Here is a 22069-nt window from a genome sequence, read left to right as displayed (position 1 = left end):
TAGCAAGCCTATGGGAGAGGTTTATTTTGCTAGCTCATTTTTAGATAAGTCAAAGCTTTGGTTGCTAAATATGGCATTCCAATTTAAGGAGAATCAGTCATTTACCCACTGAGGGCTGCTAATTTATTATTACTGGCTTATTCACCTATTTGTTGAATCAGCAAGCATTTATGGCATGCTTGCTATGTGACAGTAGCTGTGTTATGAAAAATGACATTTGCTTAATGTTTTGCAGTTTCTAGAACATAAAATACACTATTGTCTTTGTTTCGTTTGCAGTTGTATAAGGTAAGTATGATTATCTCTATTTTACAGATGTAAACACTGAGGTTCAGATCTCAGAGACTTGATGCAGGTAGGATCGTCACTAAAGATCAAGCTAGGATGAGTGCAGCAGATTATCAGACACCTTCTGTTGGCACTGTTCTCAAGACTCAATAATGAAAAATGACCCAGCCCTGGATTTATGGGGCTAAATGTTTAATATGCATGTAATCATAGGGTTTGCCTGTAACTAGTATCCAAACAGGACCATTTTTGTTGTTGTTGTTGAGACAGAGTCTTGCTCTGTCACCCAGGCTGGAGTGCAATGGTGAGATCTTGGCTCAGTGCAACTTCCACCTCCTAGATTCAAGTGATTCTCCTGTCTTAGCCTCCTGAGTAGCTGTGATGACAGGTGTGCATTACTATGCCTAGCTAATTTTTGTACTTTTTTTTTTTTTTTTTTTTTTTTTAGTAGAGACAGAGTTTTGCCATGTTGGCCTGGCTGGTCTCGAACTCCTCGATCCGCCAACCTCAGCCTCCCAGAGTGCTGGGATTACAGGCATGAGTCACTGCGCCCGGCCAGGACACTTTTAAGAAGGAAAGGAAGTGCTATAATTATAACAGGACAACTGGTGCCATCTGGGATGGATGGTTATTCTACTCCCTGCCACTTTCCCTTATCTCTCACCCTGTTTGCTCAGGGAGACAACAATGAATCTTTGGAGACATTTGCCTTTACAAAACTGGGCAGGACCAACTAGTGTGAAGGTGGGGGCACAGACACATTGAGGCAGAGGGGCAGGAATGAGGAAGCATGGAGTAGTATCTGGGCTGACTTATGTACTAACCAGGTTGCCAGAGATGACCCAAATGGAGGGATGGGGGCTGCTATGGAGGTGGGCAGCTGGGCTGTGGCTGTCTCCCTGTTGCTTAGTTGAAGCTGCAAGAGGAAAGAGGGAAAATAAGCAGACTGTCTCTCCTCCGGACAAAATCAGCCCATCTGGTTTCACATTCGCTTCCAGTGAAACCTACCCTGCAGTGCGTGAACATTCCCAAGATCTTTTTCAGTTTTTTTTTTTTTTTTTTTTTTTTTTTTTGGTGGGGGGACTGGGTTTCTTTTTAATACACTCCCCACCCCCAACCAGGAATTTATTCTCTAGTGAAATAGTTTAATATTATTAAAAGAATGATTCCCATGAGGTGAGTGTAAACCATTAAAAATTCCAGAGGGCAGGGAAGATATCTGTCTTTGGTTACTGACCCAAGGCTGAATGGAAGCAGTTGTGTTATGTAAGACTGTGTGTCAAAGATTGAGACTGAGTTTGTTTGCTGTCAAGTGGGAATTGTGTCTCAGAGCTGGAAGGAATTTGAGGAGATTATTAGTTCAGCCTCCTGCCTCTAGACAGTTAACTCCAAAACTCAAAACATACTTCTAAGGGACTTACAGGTGTGAGGGTAAAGTACATCCTTCTCAGAATGTTGCAGAAAGTCTTCATGAGCTCACCCTGTCTCCCGCCAATCACACATCTCCCATCACTTCGTTACTTGAACTCGGTGCTTCAGCTATAATGATGATAATGATGGTATCTAACATCTTTGGAGCTCATAGGATGTACCCCACACTTTTCTAACATTTTACCTGTGTTATCTCAGTTATTCTTTGCAGTCCTATGAAGTAATTCCTGTTAGTAGTATTTTTATGGATGAGGAATCTGAGGTAACAAAGAGGTTAAGTAGCTTTTCTAAAGTCAAATGTCTCCAAGGCTACCCAGGAGAGTATGCAGTTCACTCCAGGATGTTTCCTCTGTGTAGACCATCATCACCTGAGGTCTTCTGTCTGGTGTACTCATCACCTTGGAAGCCAGAGTTTGCGTACTGTGCCTCCTGAAAAGCCGGCAGTGCCTCCAGAGACTGAGTCTCATGTGCCCAGTTTGGGTGTTCACAGCGCCCTATGCATCCAGTCAAGGGGGCATGAGCCACTGTGGTTTTCCTGGCTACCTCGCCCTCTATGCTGAGAACAACTTGAGGCTACAAACTATTTTTTACCTCTTGTTTCTAGCGCAGGGCCCACTTAGTAGGACTTCAAAACATTTAACCCAAAAAAGTGTGTGCAGTCAGAAAGCAAATCAATAAAAGCTGCTGACTTACCTTTTCAGTGCTGTGTGTGGGACATGTCTCACCCATAGGGCACACCAGCAAACTAAAGAAATGCAAGACAAAGGGGGCTGTGGGTCTGGTTTGCAATTTTAATTTATAACTGGTGTTTAGCAACAACTATTTTAGACAATAGGTCATTCAAGACTGAATTGATTATAGAAATGAGATACTAGTTGTGGGAAAATACCCTAAAAAGTACTATGACGCTTGCTGATTCGTGTGTCTGTTGACATCAACTTCCAGAAAAACAATTGGCCAAAATGTATCAAGGGCCTTAACAATGTAAATAGCTTTTGACTCTTTTGCTTTTAGGCTTTTTTCCCAAGAGGAAATCAGAAATGTATAGAAATATGTATGCATAAATATTGCAGCAGTACTTAAAAGAATGGAAAGTTTGAAGCAATCTAAATTCCAGGCTTAGGGTATAGTTAAGATACTTGTGTCATCATGAAATGAGGAACTCTATGTAGCTATTTGCATTATGTGTGTACAAAGCATTTGTAATGACACAATAAAGGCTTCAGATATGGTAAACAAACAAAACCCTAGAATATAAAATTCTATCAACAGCATGATTTCAACAGTGTAACAAGTGTCTGAAAACTAGGAGGAAAGGCCAAGTGCAGTGGCTAATGCCTGCGGCTTGGTGGCTCACACCTGTAATCCCAGCACTTTGAGGCTGAGGTGGGCAGATCACTTGAGCTCAGAGTTCAAGACCAGCCTGAGCAACATGGCAAAACCTTGTCTCTACAAAAAATACAAAAATGAGCTGGGCATGGTGGCACACACCTGTAGTCCCATCTACTCGGGACACTGAGGTGGAAGGATTGCTTGAGCCTGGGAGGTTGAGGCTGTGGCAAGTTGAGATCATATCTCTGCCCTCTAGCCTGGGTGACAGAGCAAGACTCTTTCTTAAAAAAGAAGAGGAAAACTAGGAGGAAATGTACTAAAATGTTAATAGTGATTATCTCTGATTGGTGAAATCAAGTATTTTTTTTTTGCTGTACAGGTTCCTTTACTTTCCAGATATGACACATTGAGTGCATATTATTTAAGTACTTGGGAAACAAATTTAGGTTTTTAAAATACTGTATGAGAGGCCGGGCGCGGTGGCTCAAGCCTGTAATCCCAGCACTTTGGGAGGCCGAGACGGGCGGATCACGAGGTCAGGAGATCGAGACCATCCTGGCTAACACGGTGAAACCCCGTCTCTACTAAAAAAATACAAAAAACTAGCCGGGCGAGGTGACGGGCGCCTGTAGTCCCAGCTACTTGGGAGGCTGAGGCAGGAGAATGGCGTAAACCCGGGAGGCGGAGCTTGCAGTGAGCTGAGATCCGGCCACTGTACTCCAGCCCCGGCGACAGAGCAAGACTCCGACTCAAAAAAAAAAAAAAAAAATACTGTATGAGATATAAGATAAGTGAACAAAGCTGAAATATAATGTGTAATTTCTTAATTAAACAAAAACACCATTATCTAAAATTTAAAAATTAATGGAATTAGATGAATATAAAAATAGTTAGAATAAGTAGAAGCTGGATGGTTTCATGGGGAGAAAAGTGCATATTAGACGTCAGAAGATTTAGTTAATAATATTTATGTTAGTAATTGTATAACCCAGGAGAGTCATGTAACCTCTCTTTGTCTATGTTTCTTCATTTGTAAAAACAAATTGGTTGAATCAGGTGATTCCCAAGTTTCCTCCTGACTCTAAAAAGTCAGGAGGACTTTATCCATTGATGTATCTATTATTTATCTCAGATGCATAAAACCCTAGTTTGTAGATAATCTGGCAGCACTGCACGAGGTGCTGAGTGCGAATTCATGGAAACCGCCACATCAACATCAGCAGAAAGTTAGTGACTAATTCTTGAGCTTAGATTTAGTGCAATTGGGAGTAGAAAGAAGAAATTTTAATAGAGAAAGAATGGTGGGAAAGGCATGGAGGTGCTGGGAGAGGCCATGGGCTGGGGAGGAAGACCCTTGTTTAGACAGAAATCAGCTCTGGCCGCAGGATAGGCAGTCAGGGTCGGAGGTTGATTGATCAGTGGTTGAGAGGCTGCCTGACAACTCACCAAAGGAAGAGCAGAGGCTAGAGGGGGTCTGACCTTTCACCCTCAGGCTCCCAGCACAGACTCCCTGGAGACTCAGTGTCTTATCACCCTGTGGAGTTAGAAGTGAATGACTAAAAACAAAGTTCCACCCAGGACATAGGCAAAGGGTAGGTTTTTGACTTGTGCTTAAAAACAAGTGAAAGAAATGTTTTTAACTAGAAAGCAAGCAAGCAAGCAAGCTTTGGGCCCAGAATATAAAAGGGGCAAAGAGAAAAGAGGAGCACTGTGAAATTCAGGAAGCGCTGTGTCCTAATCCTGGCTTTGCTGTGGTCTTGCTGGGTGGCCAGCAAGCCATTCACCCTTTTGAGCCTCATTTTCCTCTCAGTAAAATGGAGATAGCAATGCCTGTTCCCCACATCATGGAGGGTGTTAGGAGAACCACAAATGCTGTGAGTGAGTGTACTGTATAAATCCAGTGTCCAAAGGTGTATTCATCTTCCTCCTTGAGCCAGGTGGAACTGGTGGGGGTGCAGTGAAGGGAAAGAGAGATACAGAGACAAAGAAGCAGAGAGAGATCAGTGTCCTCTCTGCTGAGGTACCTGTTCCTCTCATCACACTCCTAGATACAGCAGATGTTATACAACATAAATCCTACAGTCTAAATCGAACTGCAAATTCTCTAAATACTTCTGAGTCAAAGAGCATTGAAATCCTAGGAGGAACATTGGATACTTGGAATATTCACATCCTTTTCTCATGTGACAAATAGGAACGCTATTCATTTCATTCTCAATGTCATTTTAATTTGCAGCTAGCTTTAGTCACCATAGCACTTTATTTTGCCTGTAAAGGCTTCTAGTTTAGTGCTAGAAATGTTTTTGTAGTGCAGTGATGTTTGATTAAAATGTCATCAAGAGCATCTTTGGCTACATCTTTGGCTCACCTTGTATTTTTAAAGGGACAAAACGGAAATTCAAGTTTATGTTTCACTTAAAGCTCAGCACATGCCCTCCTGTAACAATTATTCTCAGAATTTGCATTTGGCTGTGTCCCTTCAGATGCAGCAGGCCTGTTTGTAAACTCCAGCGTGACACAGGAACATGCTGGGTGGAGGTAGTGGTGTATCCTTTTAGGGACAATAATGGCAGCTCATTTCTATTTATGGATTTAATTGATTCTAATCCAGAAGGTTCTGAAATCATGATTCTGTGCCAAATACCTCCCATGAAGGAGGATGGTGTGAAGACCCCTGTCAATCACCCAGCAGAGGCGATGAGTGCCGGAGTATTTCTGATTTTAAGGAGCCCCTTTAATCCAATCAATTGCAGAGATTCTTACTTCCCCTGAGCCATGCATGCATTAATTCTATAAGAACACCTTTCCCATTAAAGAAACTGATTGCAGACTTCCCTTCTAATTGTGAAAATGCTCACCTGCTCAAAGTAAACAGTTCAGGAAAGATACCTTCATTTTGCTTCAGTTATTTAAGTGAGGAGAGTGGAGTTTCAGCAGAAGTTTAAGAAGTTAAAATTCAGCACCCATTCACAGTCATAAATACAGCAATTCATGCCTGAAGGGAGCATAGAAACTACAAAATAATCTTGTCCCCATCAGCCACTTTTCAGGGACCTCAGTTTTTTTGGTTGGTTACAATTCCTAAGTAAGGGAGTAGTGGGAAGATGAGTGTAAGGAGACATTGAGCTCATTATTAAAAAGGAATGATTATCAAAAACTGGAGACACAATTTGGGAGGCCAAGGCAGGCGGATTGCTTGAGCCCAGGAGTTCAAGAAACATGGCAAAACCACCACTCTATTAAAAAAATACAAAAATTAGCCAGGTGTGGTGGGGCGTGCCTATGGTCCCAGCTACTTGGGAGGCTAAGGTGGGAGGATCACCTGAGCCCGGGGAGATTGAGGCTGCAGTGAGCTGTGATTGCACCACTGCATTCCAACCTGGGTGATAAAGTGAGACCCTGTCTCGAGAAAAAAAAAAAAAAAAAAAAAAAAATTGGAGACAATCGAAAAATGCAGGAGTTGGATAATTAATTATTGATTTTAGTATAATTATATGCTGGAATACTATGTAATCATTAAAAACCATGTTTTACGAAGAACGTATAATGAGTTGGGAAAATGTTCGTGACACAGTATGAAATGAAAAAAGTAGTATGCGAAATTGTGTGTATAATTTTTTAACAATTGGTAGGCCTAGAGAAAAGACTGCTCTGCAGCAGTTCAAAAGAATGAAGTAAATTTAGCTACTCATATGGGAAGATCCCTAAAACCTGACGTTACATCATGAAATCATGTTTCAAAATAATGTACAGCACAATCCTATTTGGGGGGCATGTTGGATGGGGAAGGTTGAAAGGGGCTATAATGTCCTCTATATAATTTGAATATCTGTAATAAGAATATATTTGTATATTATGAAATTTAAGATCACATTTTTAAAATCTGGAGTGGGGGAAGGAAGGGAGAAAAAATACTGGAAATGACTACAGTATTCACATCCCTTCCATTCCATGTTGCCTTTCTAGTCACCTGTCCCATGGTGCTATGGGGTCAGTGTACTGCGAGGGAAAAAGGAGGGGAGAGCAGGGGCTGGGAGATGGGGTGGTTGTCTTTATTAAGAAACAGTAAGGCTCCAAGTTCTGCAATGGAAATCAGGCACCAGGCCAGCAAATCAGGTGGTGAGGGAGACAGCATCATCAACTGATCTTAAAAGGTCTGCAGCTTCTTTGCAGCTGTGGTTCATAACACAGTCTATTTAGGAACTAAACAGATGGATTCCAAGGCCTAGCCCCAGAGACTGGGACCTAGGACATCTGGAGTGTGCCCACAAATTCTGCATTTTTACAAGAAAATGTCCCATGTCATTCTTAGACCACTTCTTGAAGCACCTTGCTCTAGAGATGTTATGGAGCCAGAAATCAAAGCGTGAAGTGCCACCCTCTCCCTTTCCAATTTGCCAGACCACCCTCTAAATCCTTTTTTTCTTTCAGAGTTGTTCATTATGCTCATTTAAAGCCAGATCCACTAGATTAATATGTTTGGTGGGGGTTGGAGGCAGGTAAGGTCATGCAGCGTGACTGGGCTGGGGAGAGTAGAGGAGAGGCAGAGGTGGCCCAGTGAAAAGGAGGGGCAGCCGCCGCAAGAATGTTGTGAAGTTTAAAAATCAATAAAAATGCTCTTCTCTCCACATATGACCCTGCCAAACATATGACATAACTGGAAGACCTGTTAAGTAACAGTCATTGTCACAGGATTATAGTGAAAATAATTATAGCATCTGAGAGTGAGCACCCAGGCCCTGATCATTAGCTTAGCTAAGAGAAAATGCTGTCAGTCGGCCTTGGGTCAAGAAGAACTGCAATAATCAGGTTTCTTCTTGAAGGGTTTTGTCCGGTTTCCCTAGAAAGCAAAACGAAGGTCCTATGTCGCCACCTAGAGTCCAAAGCGTGGAAGTACTGGCTAAGGAAATTCAAATAGATCCGGCTCTTTGGAGAAATGTCTCTGTCCAAGTTTAATGACAGCACCGGCTTCAGGCTTACCAATCCAGTCAGTCGTTTTTCACAGGACAAGAATATGAGTCTGAACTCAAGTCTCCATTATGACCAGATTGTTTTAGGATGAAAAAAACATGAGCATTCTTAAACCTTCACTAAATGGGTAAGAGTTCAAGTGTGTGGGGGATGGGTCGGGGAAGTAGGGTTGGTCTTAACTGCTACTCTAAGTGGATGATCTTAGGAAAATCTTACTTAACCCCTTAGAGACACTTTCTCTGTTATAAAATGAGAGGACTGAACTAACTTGTCAACACTATAAGTCTTCTAAGACCTCAAATGTTGTGATTCTATAGTAAACTAGAGTCTATTTAAACCGAGCCATTAGTCAAAAAAAAAAAAAAAAAAAAAAAAAAAAAAAAAAAAAAAAAAAAAAAAAAAGGCACAGTATGCAAAAACTATTGGTACCCTGCATTTGTGAATGTGACTTTCTCCATCAAGGAACCTGTGTCTTTTCTGCCCTCTAGAGCTCTGCCTGAAAACTGCATGGATTTTATATAAAAATCCCCCAAATGAGAGGCTTCCTTGCTTAAGAGTTGGAGGCTGGCAACTCCCTGAAGTCCAAGGCACACTTTTTTTTTCCTGCAGCATATTATTCACTCCTTCTATTCTTGCTTCATACACATATTCTGATACAATTCAGTTCAATTCAACCATTTATTCCAGAGTTCTCTCCCAGCTCTCCCTGTTTATGGCTTTCAGCTGTTTGAAGTAAAATCCACACCATTTATTTGGACAAAGGGGCCAATTTTTCTAAAGGATCTTCTGCTCCATAAATGTTTTTCCTCTGATTAAGTTGTACAGTGGCACTAAGGAGGATTATCTGTTCTAATTTCTGGAGCCAATGCTTACAAAAAGTAATCCCAGCTTCTTTTCTTGTGTCACTTCCAAGAAATGTGTGCACGGAAACCCCTGTTGTATGACAGTATAAGAACTCTGCTACAAGACTGCCAAAGAAACACAGGACTGCTAAGTGTGAGTTCAACAGCCTAGTGAGCAGAGGAGCCACATTGTCAGTCTTTCTTCTGGAGTTAGGTTTTAGTTCTGAATTACCGCAGAACCATAGCCAAGCTGTGATCCATCTGATCTGCTAGTTGGTGGGTTGTACCTAAAGCAAAGTTTGGAGAAAAGTGGCAACAGTGCCTTTTGCCAGTTGCATCTCTCTTAACTCTAGCAAAATCTCCATTTTAGGCAAGAACAGTACTGTTCAGTTAGGGTTTTCCCTGAGTGGGACTCCTGCTGTTGATAAAACAACAGTGTAAAACAGCAGTGATCTGTTTCAAAATTTATACCAGAAATAAAAGTGTGATAGTGACGTATTATAAAGCCAAATACTGAATGAGATCAGTTTGAAGATGCCTAGAATTTACGCAAAGGCCCTTTCAGGATTACTGCTGAAGAGGAGGCCCAAGACTCCTTACCTAATCTACAGCCTCATTCAAAGTCTAATCTGCGTCTGGGTCAGACCCCTGCAGGGTGTGAAGCCAGGCGCAGTGGAGACCACACAAAGTTTTTTAGGCACCAGTGCATCAAGGAATGAAGGAAGCATCAGAGAAAATATTTTCAGAGCTGTAAATGTTCTTTACTGTTTCTAGTCCTTAAATGACCTTACCATGGTTAATCTTAAGAGATTATTGGTATTTATTGTAACTGTAAAAGGACTGCCCTTAAATTTGGCTTTTATTACTTACCCAGTAATGCAGCTACTGGATCAGCCTAATCATAGTAGTTTCCATTTTTCAGCCAAGGCGTATTTTTAAATCCTCAGAGAACAGAAACTATCAAGTAACCTTACCTGTTTGCAAGAACCTGCTCTCTGTTGCTGGCCATGTGTTCTGCTTTTATGCCCCAGTCCCACCTCTAATCCCACCAGAGTCCTGGCCCATTTTCCCTGGCATGGTCTAGGGGAACATCCTTCATTCTACTCAGCTAGACCATGCTGACTTCAGGAGGACAGACTGGAGGAGCAAGCCATGGACGCAATCTGTCCGTGCAGAAAAGAGTGGAATTAGCACCCTCTGTTGACTGCATCTTTGCATTGGACATTACCTAAAACCTTGTTCCAAGCATCAAGAAATGTAGGTTTGTAGCAGACTTGAAAAAAGAGGCAGAGATAGAGATACCTTATGGCAGACACTACTGCTCCTTGTGATTTTTCCAGGTCTTCTCTTCTTCCAAATGCTTATGACAATTGCTCCTCCTCATTCCTGCCAAGTCAAGTGACCATGTGACTTGCTTTGGCCAATGAAATGTGAGAGGACATGAAGACTATCTCTTCAGTGTGGAAGCATTCATGAGTTGTGTAAGATTTTCAGTGCTCTTCATCCCCTGCGTGGGAGATCATGTCAATGCAGCAAGGCTGCAAGATCAAAGTAACCTGGAATATTGAGCCACCATGCAAAGGACAGCTTACTAGAGCATTGATGGGACCCATAAAGGACTTCACATTAGTGAGAAGCAAACCCTTGTTGTTTAAGCCACTGATGTTCTGGCACTGTTTGTTACTGCAGCGTACCTAGGCTCTCTTGATTGGTACATGCCTTCATGCTCCTGTAAAATGAAACTCTTCAGTGTGAACATCATTCTCCTTGACAAGGGAGACAGAAACAATCAGAAGTTCATATTTCTCTCTGATCTTGAGAAACATGACAACAGCCCAACTATTGGGCTTACCCATATCTTGCTCCAAAAATTATGTCCTAGCTCTAAAAATTAAATTCCCTTTTAGCGATCTTCTGTACATTTTTCTAGACTTCCCTCACTGGGGATATCAGCTTTTCCAACCCTGTCATTACATGTCCGTGCCACCCTCTTAAGTTTGTACTTAATATTATGTCTCCCCTTGCCGCTACTTTCCATGATTTGTACATGTTTTCAAGTCTAGGCTCACCAGGGTTTCTTTGTGAACTCCTCTTTATTCTGTGTCAGGGTCTGAACAACTGCATTTTTTAGAGTTCTCGACATTCTTAAGAAGCCTTCCTTTTGAGAGATTCATGTGATAGAACAATGCCTTTTTTGCCCTTTTATGCATTAAAATCAGTTTTCCTTAAGAATAGGACATGTTCTTGCTGAGATGCCCTGGACACTACAGCAAAGTCTGGAGAAAAACACAAGGATACCAACATCTATCAGATATGTTAAGAACTACTGGCTCAAGATGGTTTACAATTTCAGCATTAGATCACATTCTATTCCTTTTGTTGGCATCATATCTTTGGTTGGGTTTTCAGTGATTGCTGTCGTAAAAAGCAAGTGTCATTGAAAATCAATGTAGAGCAGGAAATGAGCATGGCAGTGTCCTATATGAGTCCAGAGTTTGAGAAGTTGTACAGTGCCAAACATGTATACTTAGTAATTGTGGGTTATTTAAAAATGAAATAAGTACATTTTCTTTCAATTAATGTGTAACATTTTTTCCAAAAATGACTAAGTTGTTAGAGCATAAATACTTCTTACGTTGTTTGACCCTAAATATTTATAATACAGGAAACTGAAAAAAAAATCATTGAGACATTGAGGGCATTATGAACTAAGAAAATGCGGTAACCTCTGGTCTAGGGACACATCAAACCATACTCAATCTTGTCCTGTTATGTCCTCAAAAATACACGTTCAGTCGTTTCCAAAATCAGTGCTGGGAGAACTAGATAGCCACATGCAAAATAACAGTGTTGGACCTTTACCCACATGTAGAAATTAACTCAGAGTGGATCAAAGACCCAAATAAAGAGCTAAAACTAGAAAACCCTTAGAAGAAAATAGAAGTAAATCTTCATGACCTTAGATATAAAAATAGTGTATTAGATATGGCACCAGAAGCACAAACAAAGACACATTGCATTTTGTCAAAATTTTGTGCATCAAAGGACACTATCAAGAGAATGAAAAGGCTATTCACAGAATGGAAGAAAATATTTGCAAATCATATTTAGTCATATATCTAATAAGGGTCTAGTATCCAGAATATATAAACATTTCCTACAATTCAACAAAAAGATAAACAACCCAATTTGAAAATGGGCAGAGGACTTTAGATATTTCACCAAAGACATAAAAAAAGCCAACAAGCATATGAAAAGATGCTCAATATGTTAGTCATCAATCAAAACCCAATGTGACACCACCTCATGTCCACAAGTTTGGCTAACACGGTGAAACCCCATCTCTACTAAAAATACAAAAACAAAATTAGCCACGTGTGGTAGAGGGTGCCTCTAGTCCCAGCTACTTGGGAGGCTGCAATGAGAGAATGGCATGAACCTGGGAGGAGGAGCTTGCAGTGAGCCGAAATCGTGCCAGCCTGGGCAACAGAGTGAGACTCCATCTAAAAAAATAAAAAAATTAAAAATAAGAAGTGTTAATTGCTACAAAGAGCATAAAAACACCTAAGAATATAGCTAACAAGGAAAGTGAAGGACCTCTTCAAGGAGAACTAGAAGCCACTGCTCAAGGAAATAAGAGAGAACACAAACAAGTGGAAAAACATTCCATGCTCATGGATAAGAAGAATTAATATTATGAAAATGGCCATACTGCTCAAAGTAATTTATAGTTTCAATGCTATTCCCTTAAAACTACCATTGACATTCTTCACAGAATTAGAAAAAAACTACTTTAAAATTCATACGGAACCAAAAAAGAGCCTATACTATACTACAAGGAGGCATCATGCTACCCGACTTCAAACTATGCTACACGGCTACAGTAACCAAAACAGCATGGTACTGGTACAAAAACAGACACATAGACCAATGGAACAGAATAGAGATTTCAGAAATAAGACCACACACCTACAACCATCTGATCTTTGACAAACCTGACATAAACAAGCAATGGAGAAAGGATTTTCTATTTAATAAACAGTGCTGGGAAAACTAGCTAGCCATATGCAGAAAATTGAAACTCGACCCCTTCCTTACACATCATACAAAAATTAACTCAAGATGGATTAAAGACTTAAATGTAAAACCCAAAACTATAAAAACCCTAGAAAAAAATCTAGGCAATACCATTCAGGACATAGGCATGGGCAAAGATTTCATGACAAAAACATCAAAAGCAATTGCAACAAAAGGAAAAATTGACAAATGGGATATAATTAAACTAAAGAGCTTCTGTACAGCAAAAGAAACTATCATCAGAGTGAACAGACAACCTACAGGATGGAGAAAATTTGTGCAATCTATCCATCTGACAAAAGTCCAATATCTAGAACCTACAAGGAACTTAAACAAATTTACAAGAAAAAACCAACCCCATTAAAAAGTGAGCAAAGGACATCAACAGACACTTTTCAAAAGAAGACTTTTATGTGACCAATAAACATGAAAAAAGCTCAACATCACTGATCATTAGAGAAATGCAAATCAAAACTACAATGAGATACCATCTCATGCCAGTCAGAATGGCGATTATTAAAACGTCAAGAAACAACAGATGCTGGTGAGGCTGTGGAGAAATGAAAACACTTTTACACTGTTGGTGGGAATGTAAATTAGTTCAACCATTGTGGAAGACAGTGTGGCAATCCGCAAAGACCTAGACCCAGAAATACCCTTTGACCCAGCAATCCCATTACTGAACATATACTCAAAGGACTGTAAATCATTCTGTTGTAAAGATACATGCACATGTGTGTTCACTGCAGCACTATTCACAATAGCAAAGACATGGAATCAACCCACATGCCCATCCATGATAGACTGGATAAAGAAAATGTGGTGCATATACACCATGGAATACTATGCAGCCATGAAAAGGAATGAGATTGTGTTTTTTGCAGGACCTGGATGGAGCTCGAAGCCATTATCCTCAGCAAACTAACACAGGGACAGAAAACCAAACACTGCATGTTCTCACTTAAAAGTGGGAGCTGAACAATGAGAATACGTGGACACAGGGAGGGAAACAATACACACTGGGGTCTGTCATGGGGGCAGGGGAAGAGAGAGCATCAGGATAATTAGCTAATGCATGAGGAGCTTAATACCTAGGTGATGGGTTGATAGGCACAGCAAACCACCATGGCACACGTTTACCTATGTAACAAACCTGTGCATCCTGCACATGTATCCCAGAACTTTAAAATAAAATTAAATTAAAATGACAAGTGTTGATAAGGATGTGGAGAAATTAGAACCTTTGTTCATTGCTGGTAGGAACGTAAAATGGTGCAGTTGATGTGGAACACAATGTGGTAGTTCCTCAAAAGGCTAAACATGGAATTACCAAATAACTCTGCAATTCCACTTCTCTCTATGTACCCAAAATATCTGAAAACAAGTATTCAAGCAAATATTTGTACAAAATGTTCATAGCAGTACTATTCACAATAACTAAAAGGTGGGAACAACCCAAGTGTTCATCAGCTAATGAATGGATAAACAAAATGTGGTATATCTGTATAATGGAATATTACTCAGCCATAAAAAGGAATGAAGTGCTGATACATGATACAACATGGATAATCTTCGAAAGCATTATAGTAACTGAAAGAAGCCGGATAAAAAGGTTACATATTGTTTAATTCCCTTTATATAAAATATTCAGGACAGGCCTCTGTTCTGAATATTTTATATTCTGTCTCCATGGAGAAAGAAAGCAGATTAATCGTTACTAGGGGCAGGGAAAGAGGGAATAAGTGACTGCCTAATGAACACAGGATTTTCTTTTCTGATGATGAAAATTTCTTAGAATGAGATAGAAGTTGTCTTGGTCTGTTTTGTGTTGCTATAACAGAATACCTGAGACTGGATAATTTATAAAGAGGTTAATTTAGCTCAAGGACCTGCAGGCTTGGAAGTTCAAGGATATGGCCCTGGCCTCCCGTAAGTGCTTTTGTCCTGCATTATAGCATGGCAGAGAAGGTCAAAAGGAAAGCAGACACATGCCAAGAGGGACTAGACGAGGAAAATCTTGCTTTTTAACAATTCTTTCTTGAAGGAACTCATCCATTCCTAGAGAATTAATCTAGTCTCATGAGAGCAAGAACTCATTACTGCAAGAAGGATACCAAGCAATTTGTGAAGGATTCACCCCCATGATCCAAACACCTCCCACTAGGCCCCACCTCCCCAAACCACCACACCGGGGATCAAATTTCAAATTTGGTGGGGACAAATACACTATATCCAAAACATACCAGAAGTGATGGTTGCACATTATGAATGTGCTAAATGCCACTGAATTGTACACTTTAAAATGGTTTATGGTTAATTTCATGTTATATAAATTTAACCTCAATTAAATGTATACACACACACACACACACACAGAGAGAGAGAGAGAGAGAGAGAGACAGAGGGGCGGGGGAGCATGGTCATCCTCAAGGTTTCTGTAACTTCTACTCTGCCAGTAATTTCCCACTTGCTGGTAGAATTAAAGGTCCATCATATCAGGGACATTAGTTATTTTCCTACCCTGTAAGACAAGGGTTCTTAACCTTTAAGTTCACCTTCAAGGGGTCAAAAGACCCCTTGAAGTTATACGTAAAAATTTAAGTCTATGGGCATTTTTCTGGGATGAGAGACCACACAGTGTTAAAAATGGAAGTTTCAACACCATGACACAGACAACATCTTCCAAAGTAAGGAAGAAGTCTCCCAAAGGAGATGCCCAAAAACTGGTTAAACAACTCTAAATCCTTCAGGCACATACAGAAGGTTGGAGGGTGATGGGTGAGAAAGGTGATTTTTAAGAAAGAATATTTGGAGATGCCTATTTGTGTGCTTTGAGGCACTGTTCCACAAGCAGGAATGGAAATTGCTTCGTCTTTCATTTCAGATTGAGAGGGACTCCTTAAGAGAACACTCACAGAGCTGAACTCCCCAGTCTGAATCCTACCTGTAAGATCTACAAGGTAAGAGATGGCCTGGGTACCCTCTTGGGTGACAGCGTAAAGGAGAAGGGCCTGGTTTGAATCCCAACACTGCCTGAGTTTGTTAGAGTAAACTTGTGTGAGTGTTTCCTGTGGCCAGCTGTGGGCCATGCACAGGAGAGACAGCTGGGGCTCAGTCTGGAGAACTTGCTGGAGAATTGTTCAAACTCATCTAGAAGCTCCTGGTATCCTGAAAACCCAGTGCTGAGGAAGGGGTGTTACCAGCCAGTGAAGAAGCACATGCCCTCACCAAGGGAATCCCAGGGAAGAGGTCCCTAACAATTGGGAGGAACCCCCCAAAACCTGCAAAAATACAAGAGGAACCAGGTTTCTCACTGTTGGAGTGGGAGGTTACAGAGAAGCAAGGGGACGAGTCTAGACTGATTTGTGTGGTTATGGGTTAGAGTAGGAAACACTATAAACTATGTTTGGCTAAATACAGATGGTTACTGCTATCATTTGGTTGGTTTGACCCCTCCAAATCTCATGTTGAACATTGGGGCCTGATGGCAGGTGTTTGGGTTATGGGGGCAGGTCCCTTATTAATGGCTTGGTGCTGCCCTGGAAGTAATGAGTGATTTCTCACTCTATTAGCTCCTGTAAGAGCTGGTTGTTAAAAAGAATCTAGCACCTCCTGTCTCCCTCCTTTGCTTCCTCTCTTGCCATGTGATCTCTGCACATGCCAGCTCCCGTTTCCCCTTCCACCATGAGGGGAAGCAGCCTGAGGTCTCACCAAAAGCAAACGCTGGTGCCATGTTTCTTGCATAGCCTGCAGAACTGTGAACCAAATAAACCTCCTTTCTTTACAAATTCCCTGACCTTAGGTATTCTTCTATAGCAAAACAAAAGACTAAGACAGTTACATATAGAATTATTTATAGATATGTATATAAATATGGGTTAGGGAACTAGGTTTGGGATATATGGGAACTCTACTATCTTTGACGTTTCTCATATATGTAAAACTATTCTAAATGAAAAGTTTATTAAAAATCAATTGTAGGACTGGGCATGGTGGCACATGTCTGTGATATCAGCACTTTGGGAGACTGACAGAGGAGAACTGCTTAAGGCCAAGAGTTTCAGACCAGCCTAGAAAACATAGTGAGACCCTATCTCTACAAAAATAAATTAATTGGGCATGGTGCTGCATTCCTGTAGTCCTAGCTACTTGGGAGGCTGAGATGGGATAAGCACTTGAACCCAGGAGTTTGAGGCTACAGTGAGCTATGATTGCACCACTGCACTCCAGCCTGGGTGACAGAGCAAGATGCTGTCTCTGGAAAAAAAAAAAAAAAAAGAAAAGAAAAGCCAGGTGCAGTGGCTCACGCCTGTAATCCCAGCACTTTGGGAGGCTGAGGTGGGTGGATCACAAGGCCAGGAGTTTGAGACCAGCCTGGCAAACATGGTGAAACCCTGTCTCTACTAAAAATACAAAAAGTAGCTGGGTGTGGTGGCGGGCACCTGTAATCCCAGCTACTTGGGAGGGTGAGGCAGGAGAATCATTTGAACCTGGGAGGCAGAGGTTGCAGTGAGCTGAGATCATGCCATTGCATTCCAGCCTGGGTGACAAGAGTGAAATTCCATCTCAAAAAAACAAAAACAAAAACAAAAAAAAACCAAAGCAATTGTATGGCTTAATATCCAAAATACATAAACAACTTTTACAACTCAATAGCAAAACAAGAACAACAACAATGAATAATCCAATCTTGAATAGACATTTCTCAAAAAGACATACAGATGGCCAACAAGTATATGAAAATATGCTCAACATCACTCATCATCAGGGTAATTCACATCAAAACCATAATGAGATATTGCCTCACACCTGTTATGATGAATATTACCAAAAAAAAAACCCACAAATAACAAATATTGGCAAGAATGTGGAAAAATTGGAACCCTTGTACACTTCGGGTGGCGATATAAAATGGTGCAGCTGCTATGGAAAACAGTATTTTTTTGAGGTTCCTCAAAAAAATAAAAATCGAACTACATATGATCCAGCAATCCCACTTCTGTGGTATCCAAAATAATTGAAGTTAGGATCTTGCAGAGATATTTGCACTCCCATGTTTACTGTAGAATTATTCACTATAGCCAAGAGGTGAAAACAAAATAAATGTCCTTTGATGGATGAATGGATACAGAAAATCTCACCATTATATACATACAGTGGAATATTGTTCAGCCATAAAAAGATGAAAATCCTGTCATATGCTAGCACGTGTCTGAAACTTGAGTACATTATACTATTTGGTTGGTGCAAAAGTAATTTTTGCTGTCACCTTTGTACCAGCCAAATAAGGGAAATGCACCAGTCACAGAAGAAATAGTGCATGGTTCCATTTACATGAGTTATCTAAAGTAGTCAAACTCATAGAAGCACAGAGCAGAGTGGTGATTATCAGGGGCAGGAAGGAGAAGAAACTGAGGAGTTGCTGCTAATGGGCATATAGTTTCAGTTATGCCAGAAAGAAAATTCTAGAGATCTGCTGTACAACATTTTGTTTATTGTTAATACTGTACTGTTCACTTAAAAAGTTAAGAGGTTAGAACTTATTTTAAGTGTTTTTTACAATTTTTTTTAAAGTTCTTTAAAAAGAGTCTTGCTCTGTTGGCCAGGCTGGAGTGCAGTGGCACAATCTTGGCTTAATGCAACCTCCGTCTTCCGGGTTCAAGCAATTCTCCTGCCTCAGCCTCTCGAGTAGCTGGGACTACAGGCGTGTGCCACCATGCCAGGCTAATTTTTGTATTTTTAGTAGAGACAAGGTTTCACCATTTTGGCCAGGTTGGCCTCAAACTCCTGACCTCAAGTGATCCTCCCGCCTTGGCTTCCCAAAGTGCTGGGATTACAGGCTTGAGCCACTATGCCCAGTCAGGAGATGAAGATTTTAGTTACTGAATTGAGATGGTGCTTTGTGCTTAAACTTATGCCTAGTGGTTCATTATTGGAACGTTAAGCATGTGGGAGTTATTTATATCCTACCACTCAAGGTCATCACTGAGGTCTGATTGCAAAAATTCAAAAAATTGCAACCCCAGGCATAAATGGCTTAAAGTGACTGCATGGCCAGAAAAATCACAAGACCTGCCTGAATTTTCATCTCAGGGCAATGGAAGAAATAGCCTCAGAAGGTGGGCATAAAGGAAGGGAGGGAATACAAAGAAAGTCGCGCTCTGATTACATCCTGTAAGCCATGTTGCTGCATGTATTTTCCTCTGATTCTCTGACTTAAGCAAGGGTTATATACTGCTGCTTCAAGAAATGAAATTGTCATGAGGAAGTCAAAAATATTTTCAGGACCAAAAGACGCTTGGAGCAGATGTCCCTAAAATTAAAACAAAAACAAAAAAACACCCACCACTCATCAGCACTGCTATGCATGCCTCTTGGCCAGTTTTCAGATCTGTGTCAGAAGTACTTCATTTCTTCCCGTTTCAAGGACCTGAAGAATTCTCAATATCACAAAGGCTCCTCTCTCCTTCACCCTCACCCCAATGCCTCTGGTGTGTCCCGCTAGCTCATTGAATGCGTTGGACGAGATAGGGTGTAATTGGAAAGCAACTCTTTTTTGCACCCTTGCCTTCTACATAGTGACCTCCTACATAGGCCCACTTCTCTCTGCTCCTGGTTAAAATTCTGAGTAGTTCAATAGTTTTTGCAATCACTTTTAACTATTATAAAGTCTGACTCAATAATCACATAACAACAAAAACTCATCTAATTAAAGTGCCTCTCTTCACCCAACTCAGGACTATCTCAGCCTTGACAGCCTGCAGTGGGGAAGAAAATTATGGTTGATTCTTCATGTCTTCTCATTCTACCTCCTCCTCCACTCAGCAGCCACTGTTTGTTCATGGCTCCACCTGGGCTAGCGCAGAGGGAAAGGAGGGGAGGCAGGGGTCAAGAAAAGTCTTTCTTGCCTGGTGTTGTAGATCCTTGGGAAACAGACTGAGGTTTTGGCACAGTGGAGTTTTGTGAGGCGTGTTCTCAGGAACACACCATAAGGGAGGGAGAGAAGCAGGTCTGGGCAGTAGGAGGTGGTGAACTGTAGTGCAGTTGCCACAGAGGTCGCAGCCACTCCCAGGGGAGCTCTGAAGCTGGAATGGCCTTTCAAGTATGCCGTGGGGACCAGACACTGCTTATAAAGGCAGTTGGGTTCAAGTGGCCTCCAAGGAGAGGACATCACCGTCTGCCAAGAGCAATTCCTGGGGAAGGGCTCAACTGTGAGCTGGCGAATGAGTGCCTTCAGAGAGTCTAGGCAGGGCACAACAGCATTCACTACAACTGGTATAGTTACAATAGGACATCGGTACCCTCTGAGTGTGATAGATTCCAAATGCCAATTCCTTATCTTGCATGGGGTTTATTGATTTTTTAGAGACTTGGGTGATGTCTCCTCTAGTTAAAACTGTCTGACAGCTTTCCTTTCCAATTCTGCTTCTCTGTTGGGGTCTCCTCACCCCTCCAGGTAGCCCTGTTGGGCTGAGCCTTTCTCAATATGACTGAGTACAGCTCCTTCCAGAGATTTTTCTGGCATTACTAAAGTGGCCTCAACAAAAAAAAAATTGACCCTGCTATTTAAATGTTGCCAGAAGGAAAGATCAACTACTCTAACCCAAATTCATCATCCTTGGCAGATGTGCTCCGTGTTTCATGTGGCTGATATCCAACAATTCCCTGCCACTGGTCAAATCATTTCACTATCTGAGAATACGATTTGAAACTAATTCATCTTGAAGTGTTTGACCAGAATCTACACTGCTTAAAATTAGAAATGCTATGTGTATTTTATTGAGTTATTTTTTTCAGTGCCTATGGTGGGTGATTGCTAACATCTGCACTGAAAATTTTCCAGGCTAAAATCATGATGGTCTCATGCGATGGCTTAGAACTTTGGTTCTCAATGACGTGTTCCTCAGTGTGTCAGAGGCCCCAGGACTGTTTCTTATCTCTTTCAATCCCACCTATAGTTTGTCCCTCATCCACCTCCCTGCAGCGGCAGAGTTTGCTTAGACTCCTTAACTTTCAGATCTTAAATCTACTCTTAGTCCAGTGATTCTCTCCCCTTAATTACTAATTAAAAATATTCACTGCTCAGATGCTTGCCAGAAATTACCATTTTCAACTTTCTGTTCTTCAGTGCTTATCAAAAGCCAGTTTCAAGACATATTTATAGAGGCTGACTTCAAAGAACAGGCAGATATTCCTTTAGATATTTTTTAATTTTACCTTAGGATTATACCAGATCACATGAGTCTCCAATATTTTGTAGAAGTGTAGATCCGTGCTTTGGCTGACATTGAAGGATTTTATGAGAGACTCGTTGTTGAATTTATGAGGGCTGTGGTTGAGAAACCATCCACTTCTTGACTGTGCTTCCTCTGCATGAGGTCTCTTGGGTGTAGGAAAAGAAGTGCTTCTCCTCATGACCCAATTTGTGGTTGTAGCTAGTGGGGAGTGGGAATCTTGAAGCTCAGTGTAGATTTCTCTTTACTTTGAATTATCAAAAAAAATTTAAAGAAAAATTTGTGACTCACCCCTAGCAACTACCAATATCTTTGGATATGCATTTCTTGTTATTAATTCATTTCTTCCATTTTCTACCCATTTTCTTCTCAAAAGCTCTTTCTATTTATTTTTACCCTTTAATTTGTACATATTTTTGTTAGTTGCTTTAAATCCGTCATAGAACAAGGCTTGGTTATAAATAAAATGAAATAACAATCTCAACTCCAATTTCACCTCTTTCTTGCCTAACCACACATTTCATTTGACTTTTTAGGACATTGTTTATCAAGGCTGATTAAATATTAATAATGATGATGATGATAACGACTATTGGTTGAGGGATTCTATGTGCCATATTATTGATATATATTATCTCATTTAATCTTTACAGCCACCCATCAAGGAAGATACTATTTCCCTATTTTACAGAAAAGGAAACCAATGCTCAGGACCAGAACACTCCAAAACCCTTACTGGTTTCTCTGTGCCCAGCTGCTGATTCTGTGGGGTGGTGCTCTTTTACCCTTCCTCAGAGTCACTGACTTGCGAGTTTGAGCTGATATGACATGTACCCATAAGAATTCAGTGGTTCATTTCTCCAATAGATATAAAGACTTGGAGATGAGTGGGAT

At 40.9% G+C, this 22069-nt stretch overlaps 1 long non-coding RNA gene across 1 annotated transcript in view; it reads left to right on the top strand.

Annotated features, from left to right (window-relative positions):
- LOC126958030 (uncharacterized) overlaps window positions 1–22069 on the top strand; it is a 50816-nt gene that overhangs the window by 14885 nt on the left and 13862 nt on the right. Inside the window, exon 2 of the long non-coding RNA XR_007727043.1 lies at window positions 15826–15901. This is a non-coding gene — a long non-coding RNA (uncharacterized LOC126958030). The remainder of the gene's footprint in view (window positions 1–15825; window positions 15902–22069) is intronic.

The sequence above is a fragment of the Macaca thibetana genome, chromosome 7 (assembly GCF_024542745.1).
Source record: "Macaca thibetana thibetana isolate TM-01 chromosome 7, ASM2454274v1, whole genome shotgun sequence".
Classification (NCBI taxonomy): Eukaryota; Metazoa; Chordata; class Mammalia; order Primates; family Cercopithecidae; genus Macaca; species Macaca thibetana.
The sequence above is the reverse complement of the archived record's forward strand: the minus strand, read 5'-3'. Positions and strand labels throughout refer to the sequence as shown.